The sequence below is a fragment of the Nansenia antarctica genome (assembly GCF_963989245.1).
Source record: "Nansenia antarctica genome assembly, chromosome: 19".
NCBI classification, from domain to species: domain Eukaryota; kingdom Metazoa; phylum Chordata; class Actinopteri; order Argentiniformes; family Microstomatidae; genus Nansenia; species Nansenia antarctica.
The window spans coordinates 13190357-13212466 of record NC_137692.1 but is presented as its reverse complement, the minus strand read 5'-3'; positions in this window follow the sequence as shown (position 1 = coordinate 13212466).

The following is a 22110-nucleotide window of genomic DNA, read 5'->3' as shown; positions in this document are numbered from 1 at the left end:
CCCTGCAGTTATATCACTTTTGTGTAACCATGTAGCCATGAATGATGCCACACCTCCTCTGTTCTGCTCCTGCAGCAGGTCTGCTCGGGTGACGAGGCCACCAATGCCTCTGTGGCCACGGTTGCCCCCATCATGGCCGCCCCCGAGGACAACCAGGTCCAGGGAGCAGCCCCCCTCCTAGAGGTCAAGGCTGAACCCGAGGCCACCTCTGCCTCTATGGCCATGGCTGCCCCCGTGGACAACCAGCCCAAGGCTTCATATGCCAATGTGGCCAAGGTAGGCATCCCGCAGGTAGAGGCACTCCAGAGAGAAGCCAGCCAGGCCAAGAGAGCAGTAGTAGCCCAGGCCCAGAGAGCTGCCCACACAGCAGCCCAGAAAGCAGCCCGTATCCAGAGAGAGGCCCAGAGTCCCACAGCAGTCAACTGGGCCCAGGGTGAAGCCGAGAGAGTAGCCCGACAGGCCCAGAGAGCAGAAGAGATACTGGCCCAGGCCCAGACAGCAGCCCAGGCCCTGACAGCAGACCCACAGGACCAGAGAGCAGCCCAGGACCTGAGAGAAGCCCAGGACCAGATAGTAGTCCAGGCCCTGAGAGCAGCCCAGACAGCAGACGAGAGAGCAGCCCGTACCCGGAGAGAAGCCCAGAGTCCCAAAGCAGACCCATGGGCCCAGAGGGAAGCCAAGAAAGCAACCCGATGGGCCGAGAAAACAGCCCAGGACCTGAGAGTAGCCCGACAGGCCCAGAAAGCAGTCGAGAGACTGGCCCAGGCCCAGACAGCAGCCCCACAGACAGCAGCCCCACAGGTCCAGAGAGCAGCCCCCCAGGGAGCAGCCCAAAGCGCAGCCCCACAGGTCCAGAGCGCAGCCCAGGCTTCATATGCTTCTGTGGAGAAGGTAAGACCCACCCCATGTCAGGAGACATGTGCAATGTGCAATATACAGTAGTACAAAGGTAGTAATGTACATCAGTAGTGCAAAGGTTATAGAGTGATCACATTAACCAGGGATGAGCATCCATTATTAAGTATTGTCATTGTCATCATAGTGTAGGTATTTTCCATTGTCATATCTATAGTATCCCAAGGTGGGGGGGGGGGGGGGGGGGGTACTGAGAGTCATAGTCAAGTGTGTGTGTGTGTGTGTGTGTGTGTGTGTGTGTGTGTGTGTGTGTGTGCGAGGGGGGGCAATAGTTCAGTGGGGTATGTGGAGGTGGGGATTGTTTATCAGAGTGATAGCTCTGTTATCTCCATCGGGGAGTTTCAAAGGACTATGGTACTGTATTTGATAACTGCCCACTCACCCTATTTAGGATTGCTAAAAATAGACAATACACAAAGATGAGGGGAGACAACTGACTGGTTTTATTCTCAGAAAAGACAAGGGACCCCTCTTGCCAAATACATTTGAGATTGCACCTTAAGTGTGTTCACTGTATGTCCACAGGAGTGTAAAGAGGCCCAGGTTGCCCTGCTGTTGGAGGCAAACCAAAGAAAGGCGGAGCAAGAGCTCTACATGGCAGAGAAGGCCCGAGTGGCAGAAGAAATAAAGGAAGAACAAGGGGTCTGGAAGAGGGAGATGGAGGAAGTCCAGGCCAGGTACATGGCAGAGAAGGCCCGAGTGGCAGAAGAAATAAAGGAAGAACAAGGGGTCTGGAAGAGGGAGATGGAGGAAGTCCAGGCCAGGTACATGGCAGCCCAGGCTTCATATGCTTCTGTGGAGAAGGTAAGACCCACCCCATGTCAGGAGACATGTGCAATGTGCAATATACAGTAGTACAAAGGTAGTAATGTACATCAGTAGTGCAAAGGTTATAGAGTGATCACATTAACCAGGGATGAGCATCCATTATTAAGTATTGTCATTGTCATCATAGTGTAGGCATTTTCCATTGTCTATAGTATCCTAAGGTGGGGGGGGTACTGAGAGTCATAGTCAAGTGTGTGTGTGTGTGTGCGAGGGGGGGCAATAGTTCAGTGGGGTATGTGGAGGGGTGGATTGTTTATCAGAGTGATAGCTCTGTTATCTCCATCGGGGAGTTTCAAAGGACTATGGTACTGTATTTGATAACTGCCCACTCACCCTATTTAGGATTGCTAAAAATAGACAATACACAAAGATGAGGGGAGACAACTGACTGGTTTTATTCTCAGAAAAGACAAGGGACCCCTCTTGCCAAATACATTTGAGATTGCACCTTAAGTGTGTTCACTGTATGTCCACAGGAGTGTAAAGAGGCCCAGGCTGCCCTGCTGTTGGAGGCGAACCAAAGAAAGGCGGAGCAAGAGCTCTACATGGCAGAGAAGGCCCGAGTGGCAGAAGAAAGAAAGGAAGAACAAGGGGTCTGGAAGAGGGAGATGGAGGAAGCCCAGGCCAGGTACATGGCAGAGAAGGCCCGAGTGGCAGAAGAAAGAGTAAGGACAGCAAAGCTGGCAGGCTTAGGGTTAACACTAGGCTTAGGCTTAACACTAACCCTAAAAATGTTGCATGTTTTTTTCAGATAATTTTTGCATTTTAGATGCACAACTGAACTGTCAGAGCAAATCAATAAATGTCCTGAAATGTCTAAAAATGTTTTTTCACTTTGTCATTCTGGGGTATTATGTGTGGATTGATGGCAAATTATGACTTTGCTTGTTCTGTAGACATGGGTCTACGGACATCAACTAAACTTGTTTCTCTAAAAGCTTGTTTGCTTTGAGAGAACCATAAACAGCAGAGGAACGATTAGCTCTTACAGGAGATACGAGAATGATAGTGATTTGGGATATTAAGATACCCAGGTTACACAGTGTCTAAACTAGCAAGATAAACACCTTATATTAAGATACCCAGGTTACACAGTGTCTAAACTAGCAAGATAAACACCTTATATTAAGATACCCAGGTTACACAGTGTCTAAACTAGCAAGATAAACACCTTATACTGATCCACGGGCTGAACCAGCGCTGCACACAAGAGCCCTCGGCATGACGAGTCTCATCATGATTATCTACAATCATTCACCTGTAGGCGTACTCAATTTACAGTAAGTTGTCAGTGAGGTCACCTTGTTGCGTCCTTCTGAAAGGTAACAAGTTCTACAGCAATAACTGTAAGCAGTTGCAGCACAGCTGCAGGGCGGAATACCACCGGCATCCGTCCAACTTCCCTGCTTTTCCCAGTTTTTTCTTACATTACAGAAAGGTTCCACCTCTAAGAGGACGGTTCTACCTCAACGAAAGAGCTTGAAAAGTCAAAAGATACAGCCTAATGTTGGTGCCTGTTCAGATACAAAATAACTGGTCTGTTAGAAAAGACTACAAGTGATTTCTATTGCCTCTGCCCTTAACGGCAGCAAGCAAAGATGGTCGCTTGACTGTACTGTGACCCCACTACATGAGCTCTCAGATACATAGATCACCCATACACCCAAAAAAATCAATTACACAGACAATGTTTTTGCAATGTTCAAATATATTTAATTCATAGGCAGTTATGCACATCTTTTCATCTTTGATCTTCTCCATAGTTTCTAGAATCAAATAAAACATACTACTCTCTATTAGAGGACTTATTGTTAGGGAAATTTGAGCTCTGTGGAGGTGTGTCTGGTTCTGCTTACACTGCCTGGGCCAGACCCACCATGTTGTTCTGTCTGTCAAAGACGGTGTAGAACTCCCTGATGAAGAATCTCCCCAGGTCCACAGCCTGCTACTGACACCGCTGCCCAGGCCAGAGTTCTAGAACGCTGCCCAGGCCAGAGTAGCAGCCGTCGGAGTTCTAGAACGACAAGAGCGGAGGAATTTACTGATGGAATTCCACTTCTACTTCAAGAGATTTAAATTAAATGTTGCTTTAGGCATTGGCTGGGTGGGCTGTCAGTAATGGAACCTATGTATGCCAACCAATTGGACCGACTTGGGAAACGTAGGCAGATGCAGGGATGGTGAAAGCATGATAGTTGATCAGGTCACTTCAGGCATAGTCTTGATGTTCTGACAGCTGAAAGTGCCCTGTGTGAAGAATAGGACATGTTACGCCAGGACCACACCACGGACGTCAGTGTCAGTAGCGCTTGTGCATTTCATTTTAACGGGTTAGAGCAGCCACACAGTGCATGAAAATGATCTGTTGATTAGATTAGATTCAACTTTATTGTCATAATAACATAATACAACAAGTACAATACAACAAAATGCAGTTTAGCATCCAACCAGAAGTGCAAATAGTGATATAAGGGCAAGATATAGATATATGTAGAACAGTGATTCCTCGAATGAGAATCAGGCTTGTGTCATCAATGTTCACACAAGCCCGAATTGGACATTTTCAATTTATGTTTTCTTATGATTACTGAAGGATAGATGATTCACTTACTTAGACAGATATTGTAAATCGATTTGCAAGTATCAAACCGGCAACCTTCAGACCTCTAGCTGGCTGCCTTAACCCCTGCGCCCCTTTTACACATTTGTATTTATCTATCACACTATCAAACTGTATAGAGTGAGTGAAAGAAGAATTTTATTTGAAACTGTCTTTTTATTTTGATAGCCTACATGACAAAGTCTTGGACTCTATGCAGTCCATCAGACTTGCATAGGATAATATCTGGCTAGGTTCAACTGAGACAAATAACCCACATACACTCATCGTATGTGTAAGAGGATTTTTTTTTTTTTTAGGATTTGTTTACTCCAGTCCTAAACTACTAGAGTAAAAGACAAATTACATGCTATATGAGTTTAGATCTATGACTTTAGATTAAAAAACAATGATCCTCTTCAGAGTCTCAGATACTTTATTTGTTGATATTTGACATGCAGTATATAGTGCACTGTAATGGAACATTCCAATAATGATTTATTGAAGGACACAAATCAACAGATCACATCAACACATCATAATCACATGCATAAATTAATCAAATTTAACTTTAAATTGTTATGCTAGCTCTAAGCAGCTGGATTAATGTATTTGTTTAGCCCTTAAGTTGACAGTGGGTCAGTGCACATAAAAAAACATGTACGTTTTAGCATCAATGTAAATGTGTCAGAGAAACGTATATACACACCCATAGTCACGGGACAGAAATGCCTGTTTATCAGGGTTAGTCTTTATTATGACTTTTACAGGCAAAATAAACTCAACTGCATAGAGTCAAGACACTTGAATGTGACTGAACTTCAACATGAAGTAAAGAGCTCTACAGGATGTAGGCCTTGCGCCCATCGATGTCCCCTGAGGTGGAGTAACCCATGTCGTTGACGGGCCAGCTTCCTGGACTCGGGGCCAGGGAGCGGACGATGTGCTGGAAGTGGACTCCCTCGGGGGTGATCGCCACGCGGGGCAAGTACACTCTGACGTGATTATCCTGACCCGGCCAGAATGCATTCGGGTCGGCACGGCGACAAGACGGTGCCTTCATGTTCCTGATCCAAACACATACAAAGCACACATTTATGTAGCGGGGGTGATCGGTGGCTCAATCGGTAGAGCCGGTGTCTAATGATCGCAAAAGTCGGCAGCTTGCAGCGGTTTGAATCCCCGGTGGGCCGCGTGTCGAAGTGTCCCTGAGCAAGGCACTAAACCCCCTAATTGCTCCGGGGTCGCCTATAATGGCTGCGACCCGTTGCCTAGACGCCATAGATGCATTTCGTTGTACTCTGCATTGACAAACTTTGAATCCCATAATGCCTAAGACAGAATATTGAAAACCACAAATCCCAATGTGATGTTAGGTGGATGTTGCCAAGACTACTGTCGGTGGCCGCTTGCCATAGTAACAGAGGAGGATGTGACATTATTATCTGGGTGTACTCTGTCTTGTGTCTGACCTCGGCGTGACCTGTCAACAACATGACCACCTTGGGCCCACGCCGCACAGGCCAAGCCAGTGGAGGACACACACACACACATGTTACATTAACATGTACATTAAAGTAACACACTGTATGTCAGTGTACTAATAATATGATCTGTATATCTGTACGTGCCGATGAATGAAGCCGCTAGTCACGTCTCCTTGCTAACTTGGCGTGGAGCAGCCTTCACCCCCCACGTAGGTCTGCTGTTGCTCAAGCTCATCCAGCCCCTGTGACGGCCGGACCCCAGCTGCCTCAGGACAGGACCCTCAGGATCGTCCAGGACATGGTCCCCAGGGTGCAGCAGCACTGAGGAGCAGGACAGACACACACACACACACACACACATGAACAGACACACACACACACACACACACACATATTAACAGACACACACACACACACGCACGCACGCACACACACTTTGTTTTGTTTGAATGTGTCAGAGTAATATAACACTCTATACTCTATAGGTCATTGCTTAGGTGCGTCTGTGCAGTCCGAGTGTTTATGCACGTGTATAGATAGCTGGTCTGTTTGCACATACTATTGGTACTATGTTTCACCTCTCTCCAGTGTGGACTGGTTGACCGTGACCCCCTTGATGTAACATTGGTCCAGTGAGTCCAGGTACTCTCTCAGACACTGCCTCCTGAACCTGTCCACGGCATGGCCCGTGGCCCCCCGCAGAGAGGACGGGTGGGGGTGGGGGTGGGCGTCCTGGGTGGAGTTCCCTGTACAGGCCGTCCTCACGTCCTGTAAACATGACCCCGAGGACGTCAGAGCAGGGTTCGAGTTATGTGGGAGCCAATGGGAGCTGAGCTCCCATAAGGAAGGTCTGAGCAGTAAAATCATACATCTGTGGGGGTCGCTAATAATACATTACCACAACCATTATTTGATCAAAAATGTCAATGTAATGAGTATTATTTATATTTATTTATATGATAAATATTCTAAAATAAACACGTTTTCCAAAAGAACTACGCGTACCAGCATTAATCTCCTGTGAATGACAGTAGGCCTTTGACTGCCTGCACTTTACCACCAAGACACTATGGGGCGCAGTAGAATATTGTGCAACAGCAGAATATGATCGTTGAGAGCTTGCGAACGTGAAAACACGATTATTGAGAAGAAAACATTCAGTAGCTAGCTATCATGCCGCCCCGACCGAGTCGACAAGCCTGGAAAGTTTCTGATTGCCTTATTATTATCCTAAAATAACTTTTATGAGACAATGTTACCACGTCCGACTTCACATGTCACTGTCACACGTGTACAATGTTAATGCGATGCCAGTTTTTTTGTCCGAATTTTTATTTATGTCTTAGTAGGCCAAAGCAAGCAAATCCTCAATCAAGAAGGTTATCTCCCATGAATGTTCATCTAAATGTTCTGAAACCCTCTCTCACACTACTCAAAGTATGGTAGTTCACATGCTTTAGCTTTTACAGTTCCACAAGAGCTATTTACAGTTTTAGCAGCTCTACACAGGAAGGGCCTCATCACCAGGAGCAATGAAGAGCTCTGTTTACTGTCATTCTGCAGGATTATCAGTCAAACAGCTACTCGTGGGTAAATGGAGTATACTTGCCAGGATGAAGTATACAGGCTCCAGAGATAAGGTATGTGACAACCTACAGTGCTACATTCTTTGTTTCACAAAAGTGTCACATTCTCTTCCAAAACAAATCTTGTTTGGAGAAAGGATCTCTGTAGCCTAGTGTTATACTGTATGTATATCCAGATCTCTGGAGCCTAGTGTTATATATATATATATATATATATATATATATCACCCACTCCATCATCACCTGGTTCCCTGCTGCAACGACCAAGGACAAGGCCAAGTTGCAGCGGGTGTTACGTTCAGCAGAGAGGGTGATCGGCTGTCCCTTGCCCTCCCTCAACTCCCTGCATGACACCAGGGCTCTGAGGAGGGCAAGGAAGATCATGGCAGACCCCTTCCACCCCGGCCACGGCCTCCTCACCCTGCTTCCCTCTGGAAGAAGGTTGCGGCTGCCTAAGGCACTGAAGGCCCGCCACAGGCTCAGTTTCTACCCCTCAGCCGCCAGGCTGATAAATGACTCTGGCTTCCCCCCCCCCCCCGCCCCCAAGTCTGCCCAGGACTGAATATGCACTGGACTCACTGTAAAAACTCTGCACTGCACTTTACTTTATATTGCACTATCCAATGCACTGTTGTCTGTCCTGTATTGTCCTGTTTTTTGACACGTGAAAAAAGTATAAACGCACTTACTGTAATGTCGAAGCAAATTCCTATATGTGTATGCATAATGGCAATAAACGTTATCTGAATCTGAATCTGAATCTGAATATATATATATATATATATATATATATATATATATATGTATAACCAGTGTTTCAACTCTTGCATCCCTTTCCCAAGAGAGGATTTGCAGCAAGTCTACCCAAAACCACAGCTGATGCAATATATATGCAATTCCCATATATCACATATGTGTGTGAATATATGTGAATATATTCACATATGCAATTCCCACTCTTTTTATCAGAGGAGTGTGGGCGCCACCTAGCGGAGGCAAGGAGAACCTGCAACCATGCAGCCAATGATGAGAGATCACACACACGCACGCACGCACACACACACACACACACACACACACACACACACACACACACACACACACACACACACACACACACACACACACACACACACACACAGTAGAGGAGAATCTCCCTGTGTATTGCAGTATATTGTACTTTTTTGTTAGTTATTATTTACAATGAAATGGTTCATGTTGTAGGCACCTCTATAGATATTAATATCCAGGCTAGACTATATTTCTATAGTGGAGAAAATGCCCGGTGGAGAGATTTGAATCTTTCACTTTTAAAGGGAGGGAGGAATGATTCTTAATGATAGAATGAACATGTATTTAATGATAGAATGAACATGTATTTAATGATAGAATGAACATGTATTTAATCATAGAATGAACATGTATTTAATGATAGAATGAACATGTATTTAATGATAGAATGAACATGTATTTAATGATAGAATGAACATGTATTTCGTGGTGCAACATGGTGTTGTTGTCCTTGTAGCTCTAACATCTCTTGTGTGTCGCTCCAGCAGCGTGGCTCGTCAATGCAGCTTCGCCCATCGCATCAAGTTTGATCCATTTGCCTTAGCAGGCTTTGCATCGGGCCATAATGTAGGTTCAGTGGATCTTTAATAATCCATTGCTTGTGAATGTCTTTAGTGAGCCACACATCCTGACATGTACATTTGCATACAGGCATAGCTACAGCTGCTTGCTGCCGCTTAACCTGAGACATGCAGACAGCGTAACGGAGCATATTTACTCACATTACGTTCACAAGAATTGAGTTAGAGAGTCTCTCCCTCTCTAAAACAAAACAACAATTGAGAGAGAGGGAAATTCAAGCACTTTCAAGGACCCATGTCTATTTTTCAAAACTTGCAGGAACCCTGCATTTTGATCATGATGATATTTTGATGATATCATATTATTTTCGAGGGCTTTAATGCTTTAATCATCAGAATGAGAGATGAATACATATGGGGCTTTTTAATATTATTATTTGTATTATTATCATTGTTTTTAATAATTTTCTTTGGTTAAAAATGGAGCTCCTGAGATCAGAATGTTCAGAAAACATGCAGGATGACGTCATAGTCAACAGTCGAGAGGACGTAACAATCAAATGTCTGCCACAGAAGCCAGGCGCCAGTGTATCAGGCCAGTTGAACTTCGCGGTATGAGAAGGAGAATGAACATGTATTTCGTGGTGCAACATGGTGTTGTTGTCCTTGTGTAGTATTATTATTTTAATTAATATCGTGACACAAGCAAGGTAAGCCTGTGTTAGCTACTTGTCAAAGTCTATGGGCTTGTGATATTAGTCATATTATTAATGTCTAGCTAGCTAGCCTGCCCTGTACTCACTGTGATATTAATGTGGAACATAGAAAGGAAGTGGGATGACCTTACTTTGCCTTTGTAGAATCCAATTGATAAATCTTCAAGCCTTAAGTTCAAGCCCTCAAACATGTGTATATGCATTTCTGTAACTGATGTGGCTATTGGAACTTGTATTCCACTCAGATGGGCAACGTCAGTCACTTTTGAAGTTCAAACAGCCTCACAGTCATCTATGAACTCATAGGGGACAAGTAATTCTATAATAATAATAATAATAATATATATATAAATATAAAATACGTAATAATTTCACATTCTCTGTCCTTGTTCAGAAATGCCAAATAAAAAGAAGAAGAGTCAGGGAGGCTTTAATTTTGACGAAGCTTGGAGGTTGGAAAATGAGTCAGACGATGAGGAGATCACCTTAACCAAAGCCATGAATGCCGCCCCCATCATGGCCGCCCCCAGGGACAACAACAAGGCCCAGACAGCAGCCAGCCTGGAGGATCAACCCAGTGGTGTGTGTGTGTGTGTGTGTGTGTGTGTGTGTGTGTGTGTGTGTGTGTGTGTGTGTGTGTGTGTGCGTGCGCGCTGAGTAGAGATCAACGTGGGTCTTGAATTACAGATTTGCACATAAAAAATGTGCCTTGACAAGTAAAAGTCTATGGGCTTGACGGCCTGACTGTATTCATAGGATTGTTGTAACTGTATAGGTTACATGATTAACTTTATAGGTTACAGGATTAATTAATATGTTACATGATTGACAATTAAAAGAGATTAATTAATTAATATATATTACATAACATAAAGAAGTACATTTATGTTGTATTGGCTAAGAATAGGTAGAACTGCAGGTCCCAGGAGGCCTTGCGGCAAGACGTCATGGAAGTTGACAGTTTAGTTTGTTGGTTTTGAGAAATGCAAATTGTAACGTCCAGAATTAAAGTGAATATCAAATAGCTCTTTTATTGTTTGAAAGTGATCAAAAGTGTAGGCCAACAGATTTTTTATATAAAGAAGCTTTCGCTTTACAACCCGACGTCCTAGCCATAATTTTTTGAGGTAGAAATACTACAAGGATATGGCTTTTTGCCACGTTGCACCTGTTGTCATGACAACTGATGCTTCAATCATAATGTCGCGCAATATTAACAGTCAGTCACTTTTGAAGTTCAAACAGCCTCACAGTCATCCATGAACTCATAGGGGACAAGTAATTATATAATAATAATATATATCTAAAATACGTAATTTCACATTCTCTTCCTTGTTTTTCATATTGTAGCCATGAGCAGGAGAACTGGGAGGAAGCAGGAGGATAGAGGGGACAGACCTGTAACTGTAAGTGTAACCATCACCATTAGCACACGTCCCTGCAGTTATATCAGTTTTGTGTAACCATGTAGCCATGAATGATGCCACACCTCCTCTGTTCTGCTCCTGCAGCAGGTCTGCTCGGGTGACGAGGCCACCAATGCCTCTGTGGCCACGGTTGCCCCCATCATGGCCGCCCCCGAGGACAACCAGGTCCAGGGAGCAGCCCCCCTCCTAGAGGTCAAGGCTGAACCCGAGGCCACCTCTGCCTCTATGGCCATGGCTGCCCCCGTGGACAACCAGCCCAAGGCTTCATATGCCAATGTGGCCAAGGTAGGCATCCCGCAGGTAGAGGCACTCCAGAGAGAAGCCAGCCAGGCCAAGAGAGCAGTAGTAGCCCAGGCCCAGAGAGCTGCCCACACAGCAGCCCAGAAAGCAGCCCGTATCCAGAGAGAGGCCCAGAGTCCCACAGCAGTCAACTGGGCCCAGGGTGAAGCCGAGAGAGTAGCCCGACAGGCCCAGAGAGCAGAAGAGATACTGGCCCAGGCCCAGACAGCAGCCCAGGCCCTGACAGCAGACCCACAGGACCAGAGAGCAGACCCACAGGACCTGAGAGAAGCCCAGGACCAGATAGTAGTCCAGGCCCTGAGAGCAGCCCAGACAGCAGACGAGAGAGCAGCCCGTACCCGGAGAGAAGCCCAGAGTCCCAAAGCAGACCCATGGGCCCAGAGGGAAGCCAAGAAAGCAACCCGATGGGCCGAGAAAACAGCCCAGGACCTGAGAGTAGCCCGACAGGCCCAGAAAGCAGTCGAGAGACTGGCCCAGGCCCAGACAGCAGCCCCACAGACAGCAGCCCCACAGGTCCAGAGAGCAGCCCCCCAGGGAGCAGCCCAAAGCGCAGCCCCACAGGTCCAGAGCGCAGCCCAGGCTTCATATGCTTCTGTGGAGAAGGTAAGACCCACCCCATGTCAGGAGACATGTGCAATGTGCAATATACAGTAGTACAAAGGTAGTAATGTACATCAGTAGTGCAAAGGTTATAGAGTGATCACATTAACCAGGGATGAGCATCCATTATTAAGTATTGTCATTGTCATCATAGTGTAGGTATTTTCCATTGTCATATCTATAGTATCCCAAGGTGGGGGGGGGGGGGGGGGGTACTGAGAGTCATAGTCAAGTGTGTGTGTGTGTGTGTGTGTGTGTGTGTGTGTGTGTGTGTGTGCGAGGGGGGGCAATAGTTCAGTGGGGTATGTGGAGGTGGGGATTGTTTATCAGAGTGATAGCTCTGTTATCTCCATCGGGGAGTTTCAAAGGACTATGGTACTGTATTTGATAACTGCCCACTCACCCTATTTAGGATTGCTAAAAATAGACAATACACAAAGATGAGGGGAGACAACTGACTGGTTTTATTCTCAGAAAAGACAAGGGACCCCTCTTGCCAAAATACATTTGAGATTGCACCTTAAGTGTGTTCACTGTATGTCCACAGGAGTGTAAAGAGGCCCAGGTTGCCCTGCTGTTGGAGGCAAACCAAAGAAAGGCGGAGCAAGAGCTCTACATGGCAGAGAAGGCCCGAGTGGCAGAAGAAATAAAGGAAGAACAAGGGGTCTGGAAGAGGGAGTTGGAGGAAGTCCAGGCCAGGTACATGGCAGAGAAGGCCCGAGTGGCAGAAGAAATAAAGGAAGAACAAGGGGTCTGGAAGAGGGAGATGGAGGAAGTCCAGGCCAGGTACATGGCAGCCCAGGCTTCATATGCTTCTGTGGAGAAGGTAAGACCCACCCCATGTCAGGAGACATGTGCAATGTGCAATATACAGTAGTACAAAGGTAGTAATGTACATCAGTAGTGCAAAGGTTATAGAGTGATCACATTAACCAGGGATGAGCATCCATTATTAAGTATTGTCATTGTCATCATAGTGTAGGCATTTTCCATTGTCATATCTATAGTATCTCAAGGTGGGGGGGGGGGGGGTACTGAGAGTCATAGTCAAGTGTGTGTGTGTGTGTGTGTGTGTGTGTGTGTGTGTGTGCGAGGGGGGGCAATAGTTCAGTGGGGTATGTGGAGGGGTGGATTGTTTATCAGAGTGATAGCTCTGTTATCTCCATCGGGGAGTTTCAAAGGACTATGGTACTGTATTTGATAACTGCCCACTCACCCTATTTAGGATTGCTAAAAATAGACAATACACAAAGATGAGGGGAGACAACTGACTGGTTTTATTCTCAGAAAAGACAAGGGACCCCTCTTGCCAAATACATTTGAGATTGCACCTTAAGTGTGTTCACTGTATGTCCACAGGAGTGTAAAGAGGCCCAGGTTGCCCTGCTGTTGGAGGCAAACCAAAGAAAGGCGGAGCAAGAGTTCTACATGGCAGAGAAGGCCCGAGTGGCAGAAGAAATAAAGGAAGAACAAGGGGTCTGGAAGAGGGAGATGGAGGAAGTCCAGGCCAGGTACATGGCAACCCAGGCTTCATATGCTTCTGTGGAGAAGGTAAGACCCACCCCATGTCAGGAGACATGTGCAATGTGCAATATACAGTAGTACAAAGGTAGTAATGTACATCAGTAGTGCAAAGGTTATAGAGTGATCACATTAACCAGGGATGAGCAGCCATTATTAAGTATTGTCATTGTCATCATAGTGTAGGCATTTTCCATTGTCTATAGTATCCTAAGGTGGGGGGGGTACTGAGAGTCATAGTCAAGTGTGTGTGTGTGTGTGTGTGCGAGGGGGGGCAATAGTTCAGTGGGGTATGTGGAGGGGTGGATTGTTTATCAGAGTGATAGCTCTGTTATCTCCATCGGGGAGTTTCAAAGGACTATGGTACTGTATTTGATAACTGCCCACTCACCCTATTTAGGATTGCTAAAAATAGACAATACACAAAGATGAGGGGAGACAACTGACTGGTTTTATTCTCAGAAAAGACAAGGGACCCCTCTTGCCAAATACATTTGAGATTGCACCTTAAGTGTGTTCACTGTATGTCCACAGGAGTGTAAAGAGGCCCAGGCTGCCCTGCTGTTGGAGGCGAACCAAAGAAAGGCGGAGCAAGAGCTCTACATGGCAGAGAAGGCCCGAGTGGCAGAAGAAAGAAAGGAAGAACAAGGGGTCTGGAAGAGGGAGATGGAGGAAGCCCAGGCCAGGTACATGGCAGAGAAGGCCCGAGTGGCAGAAGAAAGAGTAAGGACAGCAAAGCTGGCAGGCTTAGGGTTAACACTAGGCTTAGGCTTAACACTAACCCTAAAAATGTTGCATGTTTTTTTCAGATAATTTTTGCATTTTAGATGCACAACTGAACTGTCAGAGCAAATCAATAAATGTCCTGAAATGTCTAAAAATGTTTTTTCACTTTGTCATTCTGGGGTATTATGTGTGGATTGATGGCAAATTATGACTTTGCTTGTTCTGTAGACATGGGTCTACGGACATCAACTAAACTTGTTTCTCTAAAAGCTTGTTTGCTTTGAGAGAACCATAAACAGCAGAGGAACGATTAGCTCTTACAGGAGATACGAGAATGATAGTGATTTGGGATATTAAGATACCCAGGTTACACAGTGTCTAAACTAGCAAGATAAACACCTTATATTAAGATACCCAGGTTACACAGTGTCTAAACTAGCAAGATAAACACCTTATATTAAGATACCCAGGTTACACAGTGTCTAAACTAGCAAGATAAACACCTTATACTGATCCACGGGCTGAACCAGCGCTGCACACAAGAGCCCTCGGCATGACGAGTCTCATCATGATTATCTACAATCATTCACCTGTAGGCGTACTCAATTTACAGTAAGTTGTCAGTGATGTCACCTTTTTGCGTCCTTCTGAAAGGTAACAAGTTCTACAGCAATAACTGTAAGCAGTTGCAGCACAGCTGCAGGGCGGAATACCACCGGCATCCGTCCAACTTCCCTGCTTTTCCCAGTTTTTTCTTACATTACAGAAAGGTTTCACCTCTAAGAGGACGGTTCTACCTCAACGAAAGAGCTTGAAAAGTCAAAAGATACAGCCTAATGTTGGTGCCGGTTCAGATACAAAATAACTGGTCTGTTAGAAAAGACTACAAGTGATTTCTATTGCCTCTGCCCTTAACGGCAGCAAGCAAAGATGGTCGCTTGACTGTACTGTGACCCCACTACATGAGCTCTCAGATACATAGATCACCCATACACCCAAAAAAATCAATTACACAGACAATGTTTTTGCAATGTTCAAATATATTTAATTCATAGGCAGTTATGCACATCTTTTCATCTTTGATCTTCTCCATAGTTTCTAGAATCAAATAAAACATACTACTCTCTATTAGAGGACTTATTGTTAGGGAAATTTGAGCTCTGTGGAGGTGTGTCTGGTTCTGCTTACACTGCCTGGGCCAGACCCACCATGTTGTTCTGTCTGTCAAAGACGGTGTAGAACTCCCTGATGAAGAATCTCCCCAGGTCCACAGCCTGCTACTGACACCGCTGCCCAGGCCAGAGTTCTAGAACGCTGCCCAGGCCAGAGTAGCAGCCGTCGGAGTTCTAGAACGACAAGAGCGGAGGAATTTACTGATGGAATTCCACTTCTACTTCAAGAGATTTAAATTAAATGTTGCTTTAGGCATTGGCTGGGTGGGCTGTCAGTAATGGAACCTATGTATGCCAACCAATTGGACCGACTTGGGAAACGTAGGCAGATGCAGGGATGGTGAAAGCATGATAGTTGATCAGGTCACTTCAGGCATAGTCTTGATGTTCTGACAGCTGAAAGTGCCCTGTGTGAAGAATAGGACATGTTACGCCAGGACCACACCACGGACGTCAGTGTCAGTAGCGCTTGTGCATTTCATTTTAACGGGTTAGAGCAGCCACACAGTGCATGAAAATGATCTGTTGATTAGATTAGATTCAACTTTATTGTCATACAACAAGTACAATACAACAAAATGCAGTTTAGCATCCAACCAGAAGTGCAAATAGTGATATAAGGGCAAGATATAGATATATGTAGAACAGTGATTCCTCGAATGAGAATCAGGCTTGTGTCATCAATGTTCACACAAGCCCGAATTGGACATTTTCAATTTATGTTTTCTTATGATTACTGAAGGATAGATGATTCACTTACTTAGACAGATATTGTAAATCGATTTGCAAGTATCAAACCGGCAACCTTCAGACCTCTAGCTGGCTGCCTTAACCCCTGCGCCCCTTTTACACATTTGTATTTATCTATCACACTATCAAACTGTATAGAGTGAGTGAAAGAAGAATTTTATTTGAAACTGTCTTTTTATTTTGATAGCCTACATGACAAAGTCTTGGACTCTATGCAGTCCATCAGACTTGCATAGGATAATATCTGGCTAGGTTCAACTGAGACAAATAACCCACATACACTCATCGTATGTGAAAGAGGATTTTTATTTTTTTTAGGATTTGTTTACTCCAGTCCTAAACTACTAGAGTAAAAGACAAATTACATGCTATATGAGTTTAGATCTATGACTTTAGATTAAAAAACAATGATCCTCTTCAGACTCTCAGATACTTTATTTGTTGATATTTGACATGCAGTATATAGTGCACTGTAATGGAACATTCCAATAATGATTTATTGAAGGACACAAATCAACAGATCACATCAACACATCATAATCACATGCATAAATTAATCAAATTTAACTTTAAATTGTTATGCTAGCTCTAAGCAGCTGGATTAATGTATTTGTTTAGCCCTTAAGTTGACAGTGGGTCAGTGCACATAAAAAAACATGTACGTTTTAGCATCAATGTAAATGTGTCAGAGAAACGTATATACACACCCATAGTCACGGGACAGAAATGCCTGTTTATCAGGGTTAGTCTTTATTATGACTTTTACAGGCAAAATAAACTCAACTGCATAGAGTCAAGACACTTGAATGTGACTGAACTTCAACATGAAGTAAAGAGCTCTACAGGATGTAGGCCTTGCGCCCATCGATGTCCCCTGAGGTGGAGTAACCCATGTCGTTGACGGGCCAGCTTCCTGGACTCGGGGCCAGGGAGCGGACGATGTGCTGGAAGTGGACTCCCTCGGGGGTGATCGCCACGCGGGGCAAGTACACTCTGACGTGATTATCCTGACCCGGCCAGAATGCATTCGGGTCGGCACGGCGACAAGACGGTGCCTTCATGTTCCTGATCCAAACACATACAAAGCACACATTTATGTAGCGGGGGTGATCGGTGGCTCAATCGGTAGAGCCGGTGTCTAATGATCGCAAAAGTCGGCAGCTTGCAGCGGTTTGAATCCCCGGTGGGCCGCGTGTCGAAGTGTCCCTGAGCAAGGCACTAAACCCCCTAATTGCTCCGGGGTCGCCTATAATGGCTGCGACCCGTTGCCTAGACGCCATAGATGCATTTCGTTGTACTCTGCATTGACAAACTTTGAATCCCATAATGCCTAAGACAGAATATTGAAAACCACAAATCCCAATGTGATGTTAGGTGGATGTTGCCAAGACTACTGTCGGTGGCCGCTTGCCATAGTAACAGAGGAGGATGTGACATTATTATCTGGGTGTACTCTGTCTTGTGTCTGACCTCGGCGTGACCTGTCAACAACATGACCACCTTGGGCCCACGCCGCACAGGCCAAGCCAGTGGAGGACACACACACACACATGTTACATTAACATGTACATTAAAGTAACACACTGTATGTCAGTGTACTAATAATATGATCTGTATATCTGTACGTGCCGATGAATGAAGCCGCTAGTCACGTCTCCTTGCTAACTTGGCGTGGAGCAGCCTTCACCCCCCACGTAGGTCTGCTGTTGCTCAAGCTCATCCAGCCCCTGTGACGGCCGGACCCCAGCTGCCTCAGGACAGGACCCTCAGGATCGTCCAGGACATGGTCCCCAGGGTGCAGCAGCACTGAGGAGCAGGACAGACACACACACACACACACATACACACACACATGAACAGACACACACACACACACACACACACACACACACATATTAACAGACACACACACACACACGCACGCACGCACACACACTTTGTTTTGTTTGAATGTGTCAGAGTAATACACTCTATACTCTATAGGTCATTGCTTAGGTGCGTCTGTGCAGTCCGAGTGTTTATGCACGTGTATAGATAGCTGGTCTGTTTGCACATACTATTGGTACTATGTTTCACCTCTCTCCAGTGTGGACTGGTTGACCGTGACCCCCTTGATGTAACATTGGTCCAGTGAGTCCAGGTACTCTCTCAGACACTGCCTCCTGAACCTGTCCACGGCATGGCCCGTGGCCCCCCGCAGAGAGGACGGGTGGGGGTGGGGGTGGGCGTCCTGGGTGGAGTTCCCTGTACAGGCCGTCCTCACGTCCTGTAAACATGACCCCGAGGACGTCAGAGCAGGGTTCGAGTTATGTGGGAGCCAATGGGAGCTGAGCTCCCATAAGGAAGGTCTGAGCAGTAAAATCATACATCTGTGGGGGTCGCTAATAATACATTACCACAACCATTATTTGATCAAAAATGTCAATGTAATGAGTATTATTTATATTTATTTATATGATAAATATTCTAAAATAAACACGTTTTCCAAAAGAACTACGCGTACCAGCATTAATCTCCTGTGAATGACAGTAGGCCTTTGACTGCCTGCACTTTACCACCAAGACACTATGGGGCGCAGTAGAATATTGTGCAACAGCAGAATATGATCGTTGAGAGCTTGCGAACGTGAAAACACGATTATTGAGAAGAAAACATTCAGTAGCTAGCTATCATGCCGCCCCGACCGAGTCGACAAGCCTGGAAAGTTTCTGATTGCCTTATTATTATCCTAAAATAACTTTTATGAGACAATGTTACCACGTCCGACTTCACATGTCACTGTCACACGTGTACAATGTTAATGCGATGCCAGTTTTTTTGTCCGAATTTTTATTTATGTCTTAGTAGGCCAAAGCAAGCAAATCCTCAATCAAGAAGGTTATCTCCCATGAATGTTCATCTAAATGTTCTGAAACCCTCTCTCACACTACTCAAAGTATGGTAGTTCACATGCTTTAGCTTTTACAGTTCCACAAGAGCTATTTACAGTTTTAGCAGCTCTACACAGGAAGGGCCTCATCACCAGGAGCAATGAAGAGCTCTGTTTACTGTCATTCTGCAGGATTATCAGTCAAACAGCTACTCGTGGGTAAATGGAGTATACTTGCCAGGATGAAGTATACAGGCTCCAGAGATAAGGTATGTGACAACCTACAGTGCTACATTCTTTGTTTCACAAAAGTGTCACATTCTCTTCCAAAACAAATCTTGTTTGGAGAAAGGATCTCTGTAGCCTAGTGTTATACTGTATGTATATCCAGATCTCTGGAGCCTAGTGTTATATATATATATATATATATATATATATATATATATATATATATATATATATATATATATCACCCACTCCATCATCACCTGGTTCCCTGCTGCAACGACCAAGGACAAGGCCAAGTTGCAGCGGGTGTTACGTTCAGCAGAGAGGGTGATCGGCTGTCCCTTGCCCTCCCTCAACTCCCTGCATGACACCAGGGCTCTGAGGAGGGCAAGGAAGATCATGGCAGACCCCTTCCACCCCGGCCACGGCCTCCTCACCCTGCTTCCCTCTGGAAGAAGGTTGCGGCTGCCTAAGGCACTGAAGGCCCGCCACAGGCTCAGTTTCTACCCCTCAGCCGCCAGGCTGATAAATGACTCTGGCTTCCCCCCCCCCCCCCCGCCCCCAAGTCTGCCCAGGACTGAATATGCACTGGACTCACTGTAAAAACTCTGCACTGCACTTTACTTTATATTGCACTATCCAATGCACTGTTGTCTGTCCTGTATTGTCCTGTTTTTTGACACGTGAAAAAAGTATAAACGCACTTACTGTAATGTCGAAGCAAATTCCTATATGTGTATGCATAATGGCAATAAACGTTATCTGAATCTGAATCTGAATCTGAATATATATATATATATATATATATATATATATATATATATATATATATATATATATATATATATATATATATATATATATATAGATATATATATATATATATATATGTATAACCAGTGTTTCAACTCTTGCATCCCTTTCCCAAGAGAGGATTTGCAGCAAGTCTACCCAAAACCACAGCTGATGCAATATATATGCAATTCCCATATATCACATATGTGTGTGAATATATGTGAATATATATATTCACATATGCAATTCCCACTCTTTTTATCAGAGGAGTGTGGGCGCCACCTAGCGGAGGCAAGGAGAACCTGCAACCATGCAGCCAATGATGAGAGATCACACACACGCACGCACACACACACACACACACACACACACACACACACACACACACACACACACACACACACACACACACACACACACACACACACAGTAGAGGAGAATCTCCCTGTGTATTGCAGTATATTGTACTTTTTTGTTAGTTATTATTTACAATGAAATGGTTCATGTTGTAGGCACCTCTATAGATATTAATATCCAGGCTAGACTATATTTCTATAGTGGAGAAAATGCCCGGTGGAGAGATTTGAATCTTTCACTTTTAAAGGGAGGGAGGAATGATTCTTAATGATAGAATGAACATGTATTTAATGATAGAATGAACATGTATTTAATGATAGAATGAACATGTCTTTAATCATAGAATGAACATGTATTTAATGATAGAATGAACATGTATTTAATGATAGAATGAACATGTATTTAATGATAGAATGAACATGTATTTCGTGGTGCAACATGGTGTTGTTGTCCTTGTAGCGGCATCTCTTGTGTGTCGCTCCAGCAGCGTGGCTCGTCAATGCAGCTTCGCCCATCGCATCAAGTTTGATCCATTTGCCTTAGCAGGCTTTGCATCGGGCCATAATGTAGGTTCAGTGGATCTTTAATAATCCATTGCTTGTGAATGTCTTTAGTGAGCCACACATCCTGACATGTACATTTGCATACAGGCATAGCTACAGCTGCTTGCTGCCGCTTAACCTGAGACATGCAGACAGCGTAACGGAGCATATTTACTCACATTACGTTCACAAGAATTGAGTTAGAGAGTCTCTCCCTCTCTAAAACAAAACAACAATTGAGAGAGAGGGAAATTCAAGCACTTTCAAGGACCCATGTCTATTTTTCAAAACTTGCAGGAACCCTGCATTTTGATCATGATGATATTTTGATGATATCATATTATTTTCGAGGGCTTTAATGCTTTAATCATCAGAATGAGAGATGAATACATATGGGGCTTTTTAATATTATTATTTGTATTATTATCATTGTTTTTAATAATTTTCTTTGGTTAAAAATGGAGCTCCTGAGATCAGAATGTTCAGAAAACATGCAGGATGACGTCATAGTCAACAGTCGAGAGGACGTAACAATCAAATGTCTGCCACAGAAGCCAGGCGCCAGTGTATCAGGCCAGTTGAACTTCGCGGTATGAGAAGGAGAATGAACATGTATTTCGTGGTGCAACATGGTGTTGTTGTCCTTGTGTAGTATTATTATTTTAATTAATATCGTGACACAAGCAAGGTAAGCCTGTGTTAGCTACTTGTCAAAGTCTATGGGCTTGTGATATTAGTCATATTATTAATGTCTAGCTAGCTAGCCTGCCCTGTACTCACTGTGATATTAATGTGGAACATAGAAAGGAAGTGGGATGACCTTACTTTGCCTTTGTAGAATCCAATTGATAAATCTTCAAGCCTTAAGTTCAAGCCCTCAAACATGTGTATGAAGCATATGCATTTCTGTAACTGATGTGGCTATTGGAACTTGTATTCCACTCAGATGGGCAACGTCAGTCACTTTTGAAGTTCAAACAGCCTCACAGTCATCTATGAACTCATAGGGGACAAGTAATTCTATAATAATAATAATAATATATATAAATATAAAATACGTAATTTCACATTCTCTGTCCTTGTTCAGAAATGCCAAATAA